This window comes from Melanerpes formicivorus, unplaced genomic scaffold, assembly GCF_026170545.1.
Source record: "Melanerpes formicivorus ecotype bairdi unplaced genomic scaffold, bMelFor1.0.p_v2 SCAF_7, whole genome shotgun sequence".
Lineage (NCBI taxonomy): Eukaryota > Metazoa > Chordata > Aves > Piciformes > Picidae > Melanerpes > Melanerpes formicivorus.
The window spans coordinates 26,258,837-26,275,521 of record NW_027142359.1 but is presented as its reverse complement, the minus strand read 5'-3'; the positions used below and the strand labels follow the sequence as shown (position 1 = coordinate 26,275,521).

Sequence of the window (16,685 nt, the reverse complement as noted above, 5' to 3'; positions counted from 1 at the left end):
GAAGTTGTCAATTTTCTCTTTATTACCAACCCTCAGAAAAGGAGGTTTGCAACACAGTTAGTGCACTGTCCTGACAGGAGATTTTGAGTTTCTCCCTCACAAGGAAAAAACAGGCATTTACATATCACAGCCTTTTGTCAGGTCATCAGCTATCTGTGGCTGTATGGTTAAAAAATACCCACTCTTCATTACTTTATTGCTTGACCTCTTAGAAAGAGCTCATGTTTCTTTCCAGCTATAAGGGGACAGAGAGTTGTGGGGTTTTTTTCAGGTCTTTTCCCCCTATTTAGTGATGCCCTTTTCCTCTCTCATACCAAAGCAGTCATTTATCAGGTTTCACAATCCAGCTAAGAGGTTACATTAAAAAATATCCCATTTGGCTGCTCTGTTTAAAAGGTGTAACCTTGCTCCCTTTGTAGCTCAAATGCTGCACCTGCTAAATATGCACATGTAAACATTTCTAACAATGTGTGTATTACTTCAGTTGTGACAAAGAAATCTTGTCCCAGCTAGACCATGGTCACCACAGCACTAGCAAGCTCAGGGCTGAGGATGGGGATGTTTCCCCAGAACCTTTCCTGCATGCCCACCCTACCTAAGCACCATCACACTTGGACCAGTGCCTAAGCAGCAGTAAGTATCTTTCTTCAGCAACCCCATCTGCATGGTTCTGATGCTACAGCTAGGGAGTAAAGAGGGACAAAGGAAGACAGCACTGTAAGGAGCTAAACATTCCTCCCGGCACAGGTCAGCAGCAACCTGAGCATAGAGAGGCAGGATAATAAGCACCAGGAGCGCTGGGGTCCTGCCATCCCCAGCAGTCTCAACAGCTGCCCCGGGGGCAGTGAAAGCACTACTCTCCTACAGATACCACAGCTTTGTGAAAGGCACCTGGCACCCAAGATTTTCACTTTCAAAACCTCCAAGCATATCTCAGCTGCTTCTTTTAAACCTGTTGCTGCCACGTGTCACGTATTTCCTTCAGTTCCCACTCACAGAAGGGAGTTGCAGACACACAACCGCAAACACCACCGCAGTAAAAACCTTCGACTGCGCCATGCGCGAGTTACAGATTAAGGAAGGTGGCCGGTCACAAAGCGACCAGAATTAACCCCGGCAATGTCACGTACTAAGGAACAACACAAAGCATTGAGAGTCAGTCTTGGAGGATTTCAGAAGGGAGCTGCCTGCAGTTCTTCCTCTCTGAGGTTTCTACAGCTGGATACATGTTGAAAGCACATAACCTTAATAGCAGAGCAAGACAAAATGCAAAGCCTATTTCATACCTCCCCAACAAGTCTTCAAAAGTCTTGGCATGCACTGTAGGGAAAAGCCAGACCAGGCTAGTTACTGTTAAGTTTTTCTTTGGGATCACTTGAAAAAGATGAAGAGTTTTGCCTCTGCAGATAAGATAACAGGCCATTACCTCACTTATATGAGTAACACTTAACAAAATATTTGGTTTGACCTCATTACAGCTGCACTGGAGAAAAGCACCCCATCAGTAAATAACAAAACAGTTACCACCAGCACTCACTGAAGTGCATCATCTGTATCTGCCATCCCTAAATACCTCATGGTCTGCGAATGGAATGGTTTATTGTTTTTAAATACACAGAGGCACATATTCCTTAATTATACTCTAAACCAAGAACAAAGGTCGTGCATACGCTCTTAGCGAGAGGCAACCATCCAGTCACTGTATGTTCTGTAAACAACTCCCATCACTTCGACAATTACCAGTAGACCTTTAGACTTATGCATCTCTTGGCCCTTTTCATATTGGAAAAACATCATTAAAACAGATTAAAACTGCGATTCCAGTCAGATCACTTACCTAATGCTTGAAGAAAATGTGCACCTGTAACTCTCGCCTTCAAAACAAATGATCAAATCGACTGTTACTCCAGACTCTGAACCTCAGAAGAAACTAATCCCTCTAATCAGAGACCCCACTAAAAGTACTCTCTCCTCTGCCCGTGGTGCTGGTGGGGTTGGAACCAGGTGCCCTCCTACCCAAACTACCCTATCATTATATTAAAACTATGTATTTGCACAATCACAGAACTGTTTCAAAGAAACATTTTTAGGATGGATAAAGACTGAAGTCATGCACTCATCAACTTAATAATAATAATAAATAATAATATTAAACAACCAGGTTGGAAGAGACCTTCAAGATCATCGTGTCCAACCCATCAACCAATCCAACTCACCTAAACAACTAAACCATGGCACCAAGCACCCCAGCAAGTCTCCCGCTGAACACCTCCAATGATGGTGACTCCACCACCTCCCCTGGCAGCCCATTCCAATGGGCAATCACTCTCTCTGTATAGAGCTTCTTTCTAACATCCAACCTAAACCTCCGCTGGTGCAGCCTGAGACTGTGTCCTCTCATTCTGGTGCTGACTGCCTGGGAGAAGAGACCATCATCCGCCTGTCTACAACCTCCCTTCAGGTAGTTGTAGAGAGCAATAAGGTCACCCCTGAGTCTCCTCCTCTCCAGGCTAAGCAGCCTCAGCTCCCTCAGCCTCTCCTCACGGGGCTTGTGTTCCAAACCCCTCACCAACTTTGTTGCCCTTCTCTGGACATGTTCCAGCAAGTCAACATCCTTCCTAAACTGAGGGGCCCAGAACTGGACACAGTACTCGAGGTGTGGCCTAACCAGTGCAGTGTACAGGGGGAGAATGACCTCCCTGCGCCTGCTGGCCACACTGTTCTTGATGCAGGCCAAATTAGGTGGAATAGCTTTAATAAGATAAAAACCTGGACTTGAACGACAGTTTCACAGTTAACACCTCCTTTATCACCTCCTTTTTTTTATGATGACATTTAAACTATAGGCATGTATCAAAGCCCTTGATCTCACAGTGCCATTTTCCCCTGGAGCATTCGTGTCTCACTTCTATAAAATATCAGCACACAAGGGCCTGAAATCGGCTTTACCTGCAGCAGAGAAGTCCCAAACTATCCATTTGTAAAAGCATTTGAAAAGCAGCAAGAACAATATTGACAGATGAGCTCACCCACACATCCCCTGCAATAGCCTCTGCTCTGGGTGCCACCTTCTCCACGAAGCAGTCTTTGGGGACCTGATGTGTAATGATCCATTTCATTCTTTTGGACCTCAAAACAGTAGGCATGGGGTATTCCAGGTTTTGGGGTGGGATGGATTTGTTGTTGGTTTCCCTTTCCCCCTGGGCAGTAAATTAAACTTTGACTCCTATTTTCAGGAAAATATAAACTTAATTATCAGCACAATTCACTTCTGCCTCTAGAACTTCAGTAACACTTGGGGGTTTTACTCAGTGTATGCTATGGCCAGAGCCTTGTGCAGAATTCTGAAGCCCCAGCCCATGGGTGGTGCTCATGCACATCCAGTACACTTCAGGTGTTTGGCTGCTGAAGCTTTGACAAAATTGTGGGGACTGCAGCATCTATAATCCTACACTTTTTGTTCTAAGCCACAGTTGCTTCATTTGCTTGAAGCATTCAGGTCTCCTTCCAAAGAGGCCCTGCTACAGCAATATAAAATTGTAGATTAAACCAAAACAGTCAAATACCAACTCAGTTCAACAGGACATTGGTTGCCCTGCTTCCCAGGAGGAAGGCAGGGATGTACTCAGGAAACTGAGCCATGCACTCCCATCCTTATCTATGGACTGGGGTTTTAACCTTGAGCCTGCATTTAAATTAAGGGCTCATATGAAACAGCAGTGGGCGCTCCCGACGTCAGGACGTCACTGTCTTTGCCAACAGAAGATGTATCAGGTCCATAGTCATGATGATCAGGTATGTTTAATTACTGCTATTACCAGCAGCCAGGGAAAGGCTGCAAGGCATCTACTCTTCAAAGAGAAAAGGCAGTGCAGGGTAGCACAGATTATTTCAGCAACTGTAAATGCTTTGCCACCTGCACAGGCACTGGAAGTAAAAAACAATTTTGAAAATGCTCTTTCATTCCTCCCTGACCACACAAGCACACAGAGGCACCGATGCTGACTGCATCACCACAGCATCCTCACTGTCTCCATACCTGTGGTCCACTTGACAGGCAACGCAAAGCACAAAGAAATCTAGGCAGAGGTGAGCTCATGGGTGGAGCACACAGCACATCTATACATAGAATAGAATAGAACAGAACAGAATAGAATAGACCAGACCAGGTTGGAAGAGACCTTCAAGATCATCGCGCCCAACGTATCACGCAACCCACCTAAACAACTAAACCATGGCACCAAGCACCCCATCAAGTCTCCTCCTGAACACCTCCAATGATGGTGACTCCACCACCTCCCTGGGCAGCCCATTCCAATGGGCAATCACTCTCTCTGTATAGAACTTCTTCCTAACATCCAACCTGAACCTCCCCTGGCGCAGCTTGAGACTGTGTCCTCTTGTTCTGGTGCTGACTGCCTGGGAGAAGAGACCAACCTCCGCCTGTCTACAACCTCCCTTCAGGTAGTTGTAGAGAGCAATAAGGTCACCCCTGAGCCTCCTCTTCTCCAGGCTAAGCAACCCCAGCTCCCTCAGTCTCTCCTCATAGGGCTTGTGTTCCAAGCCCCTCACCAACTTTGTTGCCCTACTCTGGACTCGTTCCAGCAAGTCAACCTCCTTCCTAAACTGAGGGGCCCAGAACTGGACACAGTACTCAAGGTGTGGCCTAACCAGTGCAGCGTACAGGGGGAGAATCACCTCCCTACTCCTGCTGGCCACACTGTTCCTGATGCAGGCCAAGATGCAATTAGCCCTCTTGGCCACCTGGGCACACTGCTGGCTCATGTTCAGCCTCCTATCAACCAGTACCCCCAGGTCCCTCTCTGCCTGGCCACTCTCCAGCCACTCAGAAACAAACAAACAAACAATATTGCAACCAGCTGTTATTTTTATCCACATGTAAACACTAGCACACAGAGAAAGTCTCATGTCCTGCTCCTGCTGTAAGACCAGGAGAAGAGAACTAATTAGCATCACAGAGGAAAATTAATTTCTTAACAGCCCAGCTGAAAACATCAGCCACACAGAGAAGGTGGGCTGAAGCAAAGTGGAGTGTAAAATACCCAGTCATGGAAAGGGCTCCTGCAGATGTGACAGCTTCTGATAAATTAGGCCATTGCATAATAATGGACACAGCTGCCAATGTCTGCTCTGATGCCAGGAAGATGCTATGGGGTCAGCACCAGCTCTCCAGGCAGTGCTAGGAACTGCACTGAAAATACATATAGCCTTCAAAAAAAAAAAAAAGGGTATGGCTTTCTGAAACAGTGTAAATGTAGTGAGGTACCAGGAGCAAGAAATTCCAGGGTAAAGGTTAAGCCAAGTCAGCATTTTGGAAAAATCCCACTTGAGTTCCTGTCCTGGGGGGAGAGGGGGAGGGCCTGTGGCAAGCAGGCAGCCCTGCCAGGAAGTTCAGAAAGACCCTACCCACTCCCATGCTTGAAGGTGGCAGGGGCTGGGGAAGTAAGTGCAATGGTCAAGGCAGCTCTCCAGGGACATCCAGAGAGGCAAGAACTCCTGAACTGTTCAGAGGAGCCACGTTTCTGCCACCAAGAATAAGCACGTGTTGGAAAACTGACATTCAGAGACTCTCTCCTGTTTCTGAACAGGCATTACAAGTTTCTCTCTTTACTGGACTCATGACTTGTCCAATCTGATTCAGCTGTTCAAAGGACAGTGAAAGCTCCTGACTTTCAAACACAGAAGTTTAAAAGATTTTCTGTGCTTCAAAGTAGGTGGTTATGTTACAAAGAGTTTTTCATTCTCCACAGTCGTTGGCCATTGCCGTTCCTCTAACAGTGTGATACCCAACTAACACATACAGACACTGATGTGCCTTAATTTAATCCACAGGTCCCGCTGACCCTGGACAAAGGACCAACTTTAACCCTATGGTGCTGCTGCAGTGACAAGAAAAGCTCCTGAGGAGCAATGGAAAGAACTTGTTTCTCCACCTGAAAGCACCCATAATTAGGAAGTGATGGATGCGCTAGTAAAAGTGAGTGATGCTTTTCAGGAGCTCTCTCATCTGTAACTGCACTGTTTTCAGATAAAATAACCCTTTCAGTCAGGCAATGTCAGGAATGTCTACAGCCAATCAGTCACTCTGCTATCCTGCAAAAAATTATGACATTTTTGTCATAACATCTGTAGCATGCATGGTACCAGACTTTTTGGCTTGTGTACCTCATCAGTTAGGGGCTCCAGCTCCAGCAACACTCCAGCTGCCCAGGGAGGTGGTAGAATCACCATCCCTGGAGGTGTTCAAAAAAGGACTGGATGTGGCACTTGAAGCCATGCTTTAGTTGTCATGAGGTGTTAGGCACTAGGTAATAGGTTGGACCTGATGATCTCTGAGGTCTTTTCCAAGCTGGTTGAGTCTATTATTCTAATTTGTGTTCTGAGGTAAACAGATAAAATGAAAGCTTCCCAAAAACTCAACCTCACTATGTGTGAAACAGAACTTTGTTTGCACAACATACTTTTACAACAGGATAAAATGGGATTTCCATCTGGAGGGAATGGCTAGCAAGTAAAATTCAGAAGCAAGCCCTGTGCGTGGCTGTGTGCTGGCCATCAATGCAGAACCACCACAAGAAACAGCTTGGAAGAAAGTCAGTAAGATAAGTGGGATCACTTCAGACTTGGTGTGACAGTTTCAGGCTATGCCTTTAAAAGTTAGCTGCAGATTTTTCCAGCAGAAGAGTGGGGAAATATAAACAAATCCACAGTTGGGTGTAAAAAGGAAAACAAAAGATTATTCTAAATTAATTTCATTGGCCAGGTGTGAGATGTACCTCCAGCAATATCTCACATCCCACTTCATTCCTTTCTTCCTTCGCTGGCATGCTGTTTTCTGCTCTGCTTCACTGGGAGACCCTTATCAGCTTACCTTGAGATAAGAGCTCTAACTCTCTAATATCTCTTTTCTTCTAATTAGATGAAAAGGGGGGGCGGGAGGTTGGGAGAGAAGCAGAGCAGTTGCCCCCGCTCCTTTTGGGGATCCCATTAGGGGTTCAGGGGGATTTCTGTGCTGGTTTTTTTTTTGCCTGCAAATACCTGTATAATATTGTAAATACTGTGTATTTGTACATATTCACTGCATTCTGTTGCAGAGTGTAGTTTTGCTTGTAAACACAGCTTCCGTTTGCTTTTCTGACTGAGTCAGACAAGTTTTTGTTAATGCTGGTGGCCCAAACCATCACACTTGGACACCACAAAATTTCACTTGTAAACTTGATTGACAAGGCTTTAACAAACACTAACCAAGGACAACAAATATCTAACACTATTAACCAAGACTAGACATAGAGCTTCAAGTCTCCATGCCACTGTGCAAGCACCAGGAGAAGTTGTCCCAACAGGGCGGATGGTGCAAACTCCATAACTACATGACCCTACAGATGGTCACAGCTATCACGGGCAATAACCTCTCAGCAGTCACACCTCTGGACAGTGTGGCCTTATCAGCTTAATAGCACTGGCTCAAAACAAAAAAAAGCACTCCATCAGCATGATTAAGGAAATGGGGACAGATGAGCAAGACAGACCATTAGCCTCTGGGAATGCTTTATGTGGTCACCTATCAAGTAGCCTGGCTATGTTTTTAAGTGATTAAATCAGACCTCCACAGAAACCTTAGTGCTGGTTTCTCAGTATTGTAACCCAGAAAAAACAATTGCACTGAAGTGTTGCTAAGGCTCATGCAACACACCACTACTCCAGACAGCAACAATCATCTTCTGGAAGTCACGTTATAAAACCTGATGGAGCTTATGGAAAAGTTAACGTTTCATTACCTAAAAGTCATTCTTGATCTTTAAACACAGCCAACACACATTAATATTTAACCTGCATGTTAGAGATTGTGCATCACTGTTACAAGCTCACAGATAATACTTTCAGAAATCATGGAGAAGAAATAGGTGAAGTCACTGATCACATGTTCTCTGTTTATTGTGATGAGAAATAATCAGCCTCTCTGATTAGGTACCTGTTTATTATAGCACAAGGCACCAATCTCCTTCAAGCATCCAATCCAATCTATGTGTTTGAGGCAGAGGCTTCTTAAAGTCTACCAATTTAAACATTTGTATCCTAGAAAGCACTGCTGGTGCTTCTAACAAAGGAAAATGCTGAAGCAGCCAAGAAACTTAAACATTTGATTACAGTGTTTCCTCTTGAAGCCTGATTAAGAAAACAAATGTTTTCAGGTTATTAAAAGACACTACTCAAAGAGAGGCAATCTCACTAATACTTGGCTCTTCTGAACCATTAATTAACATTAGCTGGAAGAATACTGCCACTGACCTCTAAAGAAAAGGAAGTAATTTATTGATCCTTAGGAAATAAAAAAAAAAAAAAAAAGAAGAAGAAAAATACCAAAACACCCCCCAACAACAACAAAAACAGGTGGCAAGGGACCTCTGCATATTCCCAGTTCAAACCTTTGCTCTAAGAAAGGCTAACTGAAGTCAGACCATGCTGTCCAGAGCCTTGTCCAGTTGATTACTGAGTACCTCCAAAGATGGAATCGCCACAAGCTCTTTGGATCCTTGTTCCAGTGCTCTCCCACTCTCAAGCTGGACTTTCAGAACATTCTTTGCTACATCCTGTGAACTTGGACTCTTGGCTTCACTCTGCTCCTCCAAGAGGAGTCAGACCCTAACATCAACCCAGCCTCCCACTCGGGTGGATGACCACAGTCAGATCCTCTTTTTCCCAAGCTCAGGAAGCACTACTGCTTTGGACCTTGCCCAAATGTCCCCAGCCAGGTATGCAGACCTCTCCCTGACTCAGCCCAGGTTCCGACATCTATATTGACTTGACAATGTCTTCCTCATACTTGTGACTGGTGGTGGAAGCCAAGTTATACCTTTGCCACGAACAGGAAAGACGTCTTGTCCATCACATGGTCTATACGGCAACTGATCATTCAGCATCTTCATCTACAGGCCGACTGGACTCACGTGGGGGGATGCCCTCAGCCAACTCACACTCCTGTGATGTACCATCCCTGCAGCTGGGCACAGCTCCATGTCTAGGGTCTGAGCAGCACCGACCACAGCAGAATCATTACCTTTAATTACAGTCCTCTTAATACACTCCCAATAGTCTCTCCTTTCTGTAACTGTTAGCTTGTCCCTAGATAGTGATCCAAAGCAGTTTTTCAGAGCTGTGCATCATATTCACATCCTCACCATTTTGTACTTTCTTACTTCAGCTCATTAAGTTCTGTGCTGCAGTTTTCCAAATGTTATTTTTCAGTCTACTGTAGCCATTTAATTCTGAGCTACGCTTCACAATGCTTGAGCCCCTCTCAGTTTGGGCTTACTTGCAGATTTAGTGAGTATTCCCCTGTCCACATCAGTAAAGAGAACAGCAAATAAAGCTCAGCCCAAGACAAACAAGGGTGTATTCACACAATTCTTCATGCCATCCCTTTTCTTCCTCTGATTTTCACAGCAAGTTATAGGTAACTACTCTTCAAACATGGTCTTTGAACAGTTATTTGTTTGCCATAGAATTAAATATATATTTCCCTATTACACAGAAATGCCACAAGAGGTTATATCAAAAGTTACTTAAGTCAAGATACCACAGGTACAGCTCCTCCCCACTCCTTTATCTCCTTACCCTCCAGATTCCCAGAAACTGATTATAAATTTTGTTCCAATTCTGCAAGCATTTCAGGTAGTCTACCTAGTCTGTAATTCTCCAGATCTCTCTTTTTCAAAGGCAAGTACTGTATTTGCCCTTTTCAATCCTCCAGGACCTCTCTTGCCCTTGACAATTTTGAAAAGGCAATTTTAAATGGTTCAAAGGTTGCTTGGCTAGTTGCTGATGTACCCTGGGGCAAATTTCATCAGGCTCTATTTGAATACACCTATCTTATCTATTTTTTCTGATCTATCCTTTTCCTACTCTGCACTTTACTCCTATTGCCTTGTTCAAATTAATTTTAATTAATGTGAAGACATGCTCAACCAATACAATAACTACATGAAAGCCATTCAGTATTTTATCTTTCAGCTATGAAGTTAGCAAAAAAATAGCCCATATCATTCATCTATCATGACTGGCATTTTGGAGATGAAGACCATTTTCAAACAAAACACACACAACAACAACCACCCCACCCTACTAAAAAACAACCCACCCCATAATGCACAAACAAACCAACCAACCAATCACCACCACCAGTCAAGGCAAATCAAAGACTATATACGGCTTAGGCCAGGCAGAAAGGGTCCTGGGGGTACTGGTGGATAGTAGGCTTAACATGAGCCAGCAGTGTGCCCAGGTGGCCAAGAAGGCCAATGGCATCCTGACCTGTACCAGGAATAGTGTGGACAGCAGGAGCAGGGAGGTCATTCTGCCCCTGTACTCAGCACTGCTTAGGCCACACCTTGAGTACTGTGTCCAGTTCTGGGCCCCTCAGTTTAGGAAAGATGTTGACTTGCTGGACCGGGTCCAGATAAGGGCAATAAAGCTGGGGAGTGGTTTAGAGCACAAGCCCTATGAGGAGAAGCTGAGGGAGCTGCGGTTGCTTAGCCTGGAGAAGAGGAGGCTCAGGGCAGACCTTATGCTCTCTACAACAACCTGAAGGGAGGTTGTAGCCAGGTGGGGGTTGGTCTCTTCTCCCGGGCAATCACCAACAGAATAAGAGGACACAGTCTTAAGCTGTGCCAGAGGAGGATTAAGCTGGATGTTAGGAAGAAGTTCTTCACAGAAAGAGTGATTGGCCCTTGGAGTGGGCTGCCCAGGGAGGTGGTGGAGTCACCATCACTGGAGGTGTTTAATAAGAGACTGGATGGGGCACTTGGTGCCATGGTTTAGTTGATTAGATGGTGTTGGGTGATGGGTTGGACTCGATGATCTCAAAGGTCTTTTCCAACCTGGTTAATTCTATTCTCTTCTATTCTGCTGAGATGTACAAAAGGCAAACATTAAATGTCAATAAACTCCTTGCCTGGAAAGAAAGATTTAATAGAAAATTTTAGAAGTGACTAAACCAACCTGTTTCAATTTGATACATTAAGAAAGCCAACAATTGCCCAGCAGGTACAACATTTGATAACAAAATACATGATTTCCTGTACACTGACTCAGTTATCTAGCACTGATCACTGCCAAAGCTAGAGTATTAAATTGGAATGGCCACTGGTCCAAACCAGCACAGCAAGTCCCATCCCTCTGTGAACACAGGAATCTTTAAGCACATCACAATTTGAATGCACCCACCTGTTCTAGCTGTAATTTACCTTTCATCAGCTGGAAATTACCATCCTCATAGTAGAGACATGGCAACTTATTACAGGAGCATGCTTAGTCTGCTTCTATGCAAAGCAAAACAGACAGCCTTAGATCATCTTCTGTGATTGCTGTTTTTCAGCAAAATGAGCTAGACCTGGTGGTATGCTGTTACCACATCTCAGCTGAGGCACAGTAACCTGCATACACTGCTCCATTTCCAGCCTCAAAGACACATCAGTCTCTGTTCTGTGATCCCCTAGGCAGAAGATGCAACATTAATGGAGATTCTGGCTGTCATTCTCAAAAGCAGTTAGCGATTTGAATGCCTCAGTTCCTAGTGTACCGAACCTGAAATACTTTAAAAGGTCCAATTTTCAGGAAACTGCTGGCTGGTGGGGGTAGTGTGGATTCCCTCCCTCAGTGTTTAAATCCAGAATCCATTTTACATGATGTTTCTACCTAGAAAAAACTTTTGCAAGACTAAACCCTAGTACTACTGAAAAAGAACTTTGAGGGGGGGGGGAATAAATTTCTTTTGCTAGGAAAACCTGACAAATCCATGCATTCTTCCAGTTACACAAAATACAGCAGTCTGCTCTTGAATATGGATCTGTGAGTATTTTCTTCCAGCATGATACAGTGCAAACCTCTCACCAAATACTATAATCAGCTTTCAGTGAAACCTGCTTTACTGGACATAACAACAAAGGTTGATTTCCAACACTGTCAGGCCAAAAATACCTCACCCAGTATTTCCAATCCATGTATGCTTGTACTTGCTCTTGCAACAAATGCAACCACCAGTAATCCCTGACTTGCTGCCTGCCTCCCCTGAAAAACAGATCCTAACTAGCAGAATCCTTGGGAAATCACCTGTGAGTTAACAAGGAGTAGAAAGAAGATAAGAACAAAAAGAAAAGCCAGACCAGTGAAATACTGACAGCCCCTGCTACCATTCCTTAGTCTATTAGTGGATAAACTCAGAGTCTGTTTTAGTTTGGTACCACTCAATTGTTCAACCACGACTCGGCAAACCTTACTAGAAATCCAGACTTGCACCAGAGACTATGACAGGATGCACATGCACCTGGTGTGGCACTGTCCCCAGGAAGGGCAGAGCCCCAGATGCTGGCATGGGCACTGGGAACCCCCTCAGAGTCACAAGTGTGTGGTTTTCAATCTGCAGTCCCGCTGGGCTCGACTTCAAACCAGAAGCCTAACCAATACTGGCTGGTTTCAGCCAAGCTTATGCTGATAGTAGGTAGAACGAAACCAAGTTAATTAGGTAAATGTATTCTCAAAGGAGATCTCAGCACCAGAACTCCTTATGCACATTAACTTCTGGGGCATGCACCTTTAATGAATTCAGCACTTGTCTCAGGTTTAGAAAACGCACGCATGGGGTGGCAGCTACTCAAACCCATTGCGCCAGAGCATGAGCAAGTGCTGACTCCATGGGATGACAAAAGCTATGCTGCCAGTCACGGTGATTCTACCTTTATTGCATAATCTTCAGATAGCTAAATTAATTAAATAGGTAAAGGGACAAAACAAAAGCCACCTACCAATATACTGACTGTGTAATGGAAAAGGAAATGAGAAAGACCAGAGGGTTATAAAGCTCATGTTCAATTTTGCAAATATGTTTACATCTTGTAGTATCTCCAGCTTCTCCTGATGCTCTGTTTCATAAATACACTTCTGGAAACACATATCCCTGTGCACAGCTAAAACACACATCTTCAAAGCAGAAAGGAATGTTACTAGCCTGAATTTGGAGCTTTAAATCCCACACATCCCTCTCCAATCACACTCTACAGCACACACCATGCGAAACCAGGTGAATGGCAAGCAGCCATGCCCTTTGGGCTCCAATATATTAAAGAACTCCACTCATTTCTACTCATTTGTAAGATAAAAAGTACCTGTAAAGACACTTGAGTGAACAGGACCCAAAAAAAAAAGTAAAAAAAAAGAAAAGGAAAGTCATACCTAAGGAAAGCTGAGTTATGCCAATGAATTCAGCCAATGCCCTTTCCAGGATGTCATCTGAATACAGCCAGAAAATACTGTTCACCATAGTACAGCGAATAGTAATGGGCTACTCACTGCTTTGCATTAAGCATTATTATATTCCAGCCAAAGTGGCATCAATATACAACCAGATCACTTTGAGTCACATAAGATTTGTGCCAACATTTTCAGGAATACATAATCTCTATTACAGAAAGCATGCCTTAAATTAGAGCAAGGTATCACAGCAGGATTGCCCAAAGGCAAATAAATGTATACCTATATATATATATGTGTGTGTGTGTATATATATGTGTGTGTACATGTATTTGAAGAATTCTAAGAGGATAACATGACCCAGTGACTATTGTTTTACACTTTAAAGACTGAATGAAGAAAACTAATCATGTAGAAGTCCGAATTTGAACTGCAACTCCAATGTCCAGCTTTCAGTGGTCATGTTGCATGGATAAAAATCTCCCCAACGTAGAATAGAATAGAATAGAATAGAATAGAATAGAATAGAATAGAATAGAATAGAATAGAATAGAATAGAATAGAATAGAATAGAATTAAGAATAAAAGTAAGAATAGAAATAAGAATAGAAATAAGAATAGAAATAAGAATAGAAATAAGAATAGAAATAAGAATAGAAATAAGAATAGACCCGACCTTCAAGATCATCACGTCCAACCTATCATCCAACACCACCTAATCAACTAAACCATGCAACCAAGCACCCCATCAAGTCTCCTCCTGAACACCTCCAGTGATGGTGATTCCACCACCTCCCCAGGCAGCCCATTCCAATGGGCAATAACTCTCTCTGTGTAAAACTTCCTCCTAACCTCCAGCCTAAACCTCCCATGGTGCAGCCTGAGACTGTGTCCTCTTGTTCTGGTACTGGCTGCCTGGGAGAAGAGACCAACCTCTGCCTGTCTACAACCTCCCTTCAGGTAGTTGTAGAGAGCAATAAGGTCTCCCCTGAGCCTCCTCTTCTCCAGGCTAAGCAACCCCAGCTCCCTCAGCCTCTCCTCATGGGGCTTGTGTTCCAATCCCCTCACCAACCTTGTTGCCCTTCTCTGGCCACACTCCAGTAGTCAACATCCTTCCTAAACTGAGGAGCCCAGAACTGGACACAGTACTCGAGGTGTGGTGATACACAACATTCCCCTAGAAAGAGCCAATTCAAATGGAAAATTCTTATTTGGGGGTTTTAATCTTTGCAAGCAGTTTTGACTTTAATACATTTATTAACTCCATTCAAATGGAAACTTCAGGTATTTCTGTGCACCCCTGAAGGAGCAATCATGCAACAGTTTTAGTTTAAAGGAATGTAAAAAGACCACTTCAGGATGCATGACAGTTCCCCAACTCCCAAAAACTTAATCTGTATTCTGCTAATCTAGGTTACAGCTTATCTTCAGGGGTTCTGCTGTAAATCACTCCTTGATGCTTTAGATTCAGCCTGACATGATTGAAAGGGCTTCCTTTTCTTTCTTCTCCCATTCATCTGAACAGCAAAAGCATTACTTTTTCCAGGCTCCCCTGCCCCCTCCTCCTCAATTCAGATGGACTTCATTAAGGGAATTATTTTACAAAAAACCAAACCCTACAGATAAGGCATAACCTAGAGCAGGGAGATTCTACCCAATTTATGATCAAAAAAACCCTGATTTACTTTAAAAGATGTTACTGCATGTCACTCAAACTTTTGACCAATTTTGAATGGACTGAGTCTGTCATCTTTTATTTCCTAAACCCTGAGTTTCCATTAAAAACAACAGAGGAACCTCTCAGGGTCAGCTGAAAGCATACATAACTGCATATACCAGAAAAGAAGTCCAAAAAAACTGAGAAGCCCTCAAGGACCACTGTTTTGCTGAGGAGCAGCATAAGCAAGGTGCCAGCTCAGCTCCCATGTAACACTCTCACTGGTTTGGGTTCAGTTTTGTCACCATACAGCACCCTCCCAGGGGGGCTGCCATCTCCAACCCTAGTAATGCTCTAAGATGCTTCCCAACACAATGTAAAACTACTTGCAGGTGATTAGCTAGGAACAGTTATCTTAAAGATGACAGTGACTCTCCCATAATTCAGACACTGTCTGTATTTGCAGCTCATTGAGTCAACCTGTCACTAGGATGCACTCAGCCCTGCTGCCCATTGTGAGCCTGGTTTCATGACCAGGTGAGCCTGCAAGGGGTAGGAGAGCTTGTAAGGAACATGGAATCTGACCTAGGTCTATCTCAAATACCCAGCACCTTCCCATCCCCCTTCCTCCCACCACCTCAAGCTGTGGGAAAAGCAGATACAGACTTCAAACTCTGCTCTTCAGTGGGCATAGCAGCCCACAGCCTTTCTACACAGACTATTGTATACGTCCAAAAGTAATCTTGCCACCTTCAAGGAAAACCAGGCAGGCAATGTGCCATGCCAAGAAGCTCTTCCTGTGAAAACATGAGGTTTCTGAAGCCAGCCCTCCCATTCATTGCTCTCCTTCCATAACCTCTCAGATGGCAAATCCCTAAACTTGAGCACCACCTTCTAAGACACTTCCCATTGCCCCACCCAATGTCATCCATGCTTGGCAGGATCTACTCCAAAAGACTCTGAGTTCAAAATTTTGCTAGTATGCTTTTGTCTGCTTCCCAGGACCACACCAGCAGTACTTTTAAACACACATACACAAGGATCTAAGTGCTCCAATCTCCACTTAAGTGACAAGACCAATCCCTGGGTTTAGAGAAATATTGTCCTTTTCAAGCACCAGCATCTTAGCTAATGAGTTTTCACTTCCCTTCCACACTCCATGAATGCTGGGCTGAGTAAAATATAGCTCAATATAGTGTTAAGGTTAGTGGCCAGCTCTTTAGTCATATTTAGTACATTTTAAGACAGTTCATGAGTCATTACAGCTTCACCCTTGGGTACACACAGACATGCAATATACTTCAAGAAAGAGCATTGATGTAATCCACTATATGTATTTCACAGGTTGCAAAATTAGAAAGAGCATTAAATATTTCTTTGTCATGCTATCATTACAATGAAAAAAGTTTTTCAGCCTGGAGAAGAGGAGGCTCAGGGGAGGCCTTATTGCTGTCTACAACTACCTGAAGGGTGGTCGTAGCCAGGGGGGGATTGGTCTCTTCTCCCAAGCAACCAGCAACAGAACAAGTGGACAGAGTCTCAGGCTGTGTAGGGGGAAGTTTAGGCTTGATCTTAGAAAGAAGTTCTTCACAGAAAGAGAGATTGCCCACTGGAATGGGCTGCCCAGGGAGGTGGTGGGTTGACATCCCTGGAGGTGTTTAAAAAAGACTGGATGAGGCACTGGGTGCCATGGTCTAGCTGATTAGTTAGGGTTGGGTGATGATCTTGGAGGTCTCTTCCAACCTAGTTGAGTCTATGATTT

The 16,685-nt window shown here is 44.0% G+C and overlaps 1 protein-coding gene across 8 annotated transcripts in view; it reads right to left on the bottom strand.

The window, feature by feature from the left end:
* The window catches only part of PTPRF (protein tyrosine phosphatase receptor type F), a 430,746-nt gene that overhangs the window by 301,027 nt on the left and 113,034 nt on the right, over positions 1-16,685 (bottom strand). The window lies entirely within an intron of this gene.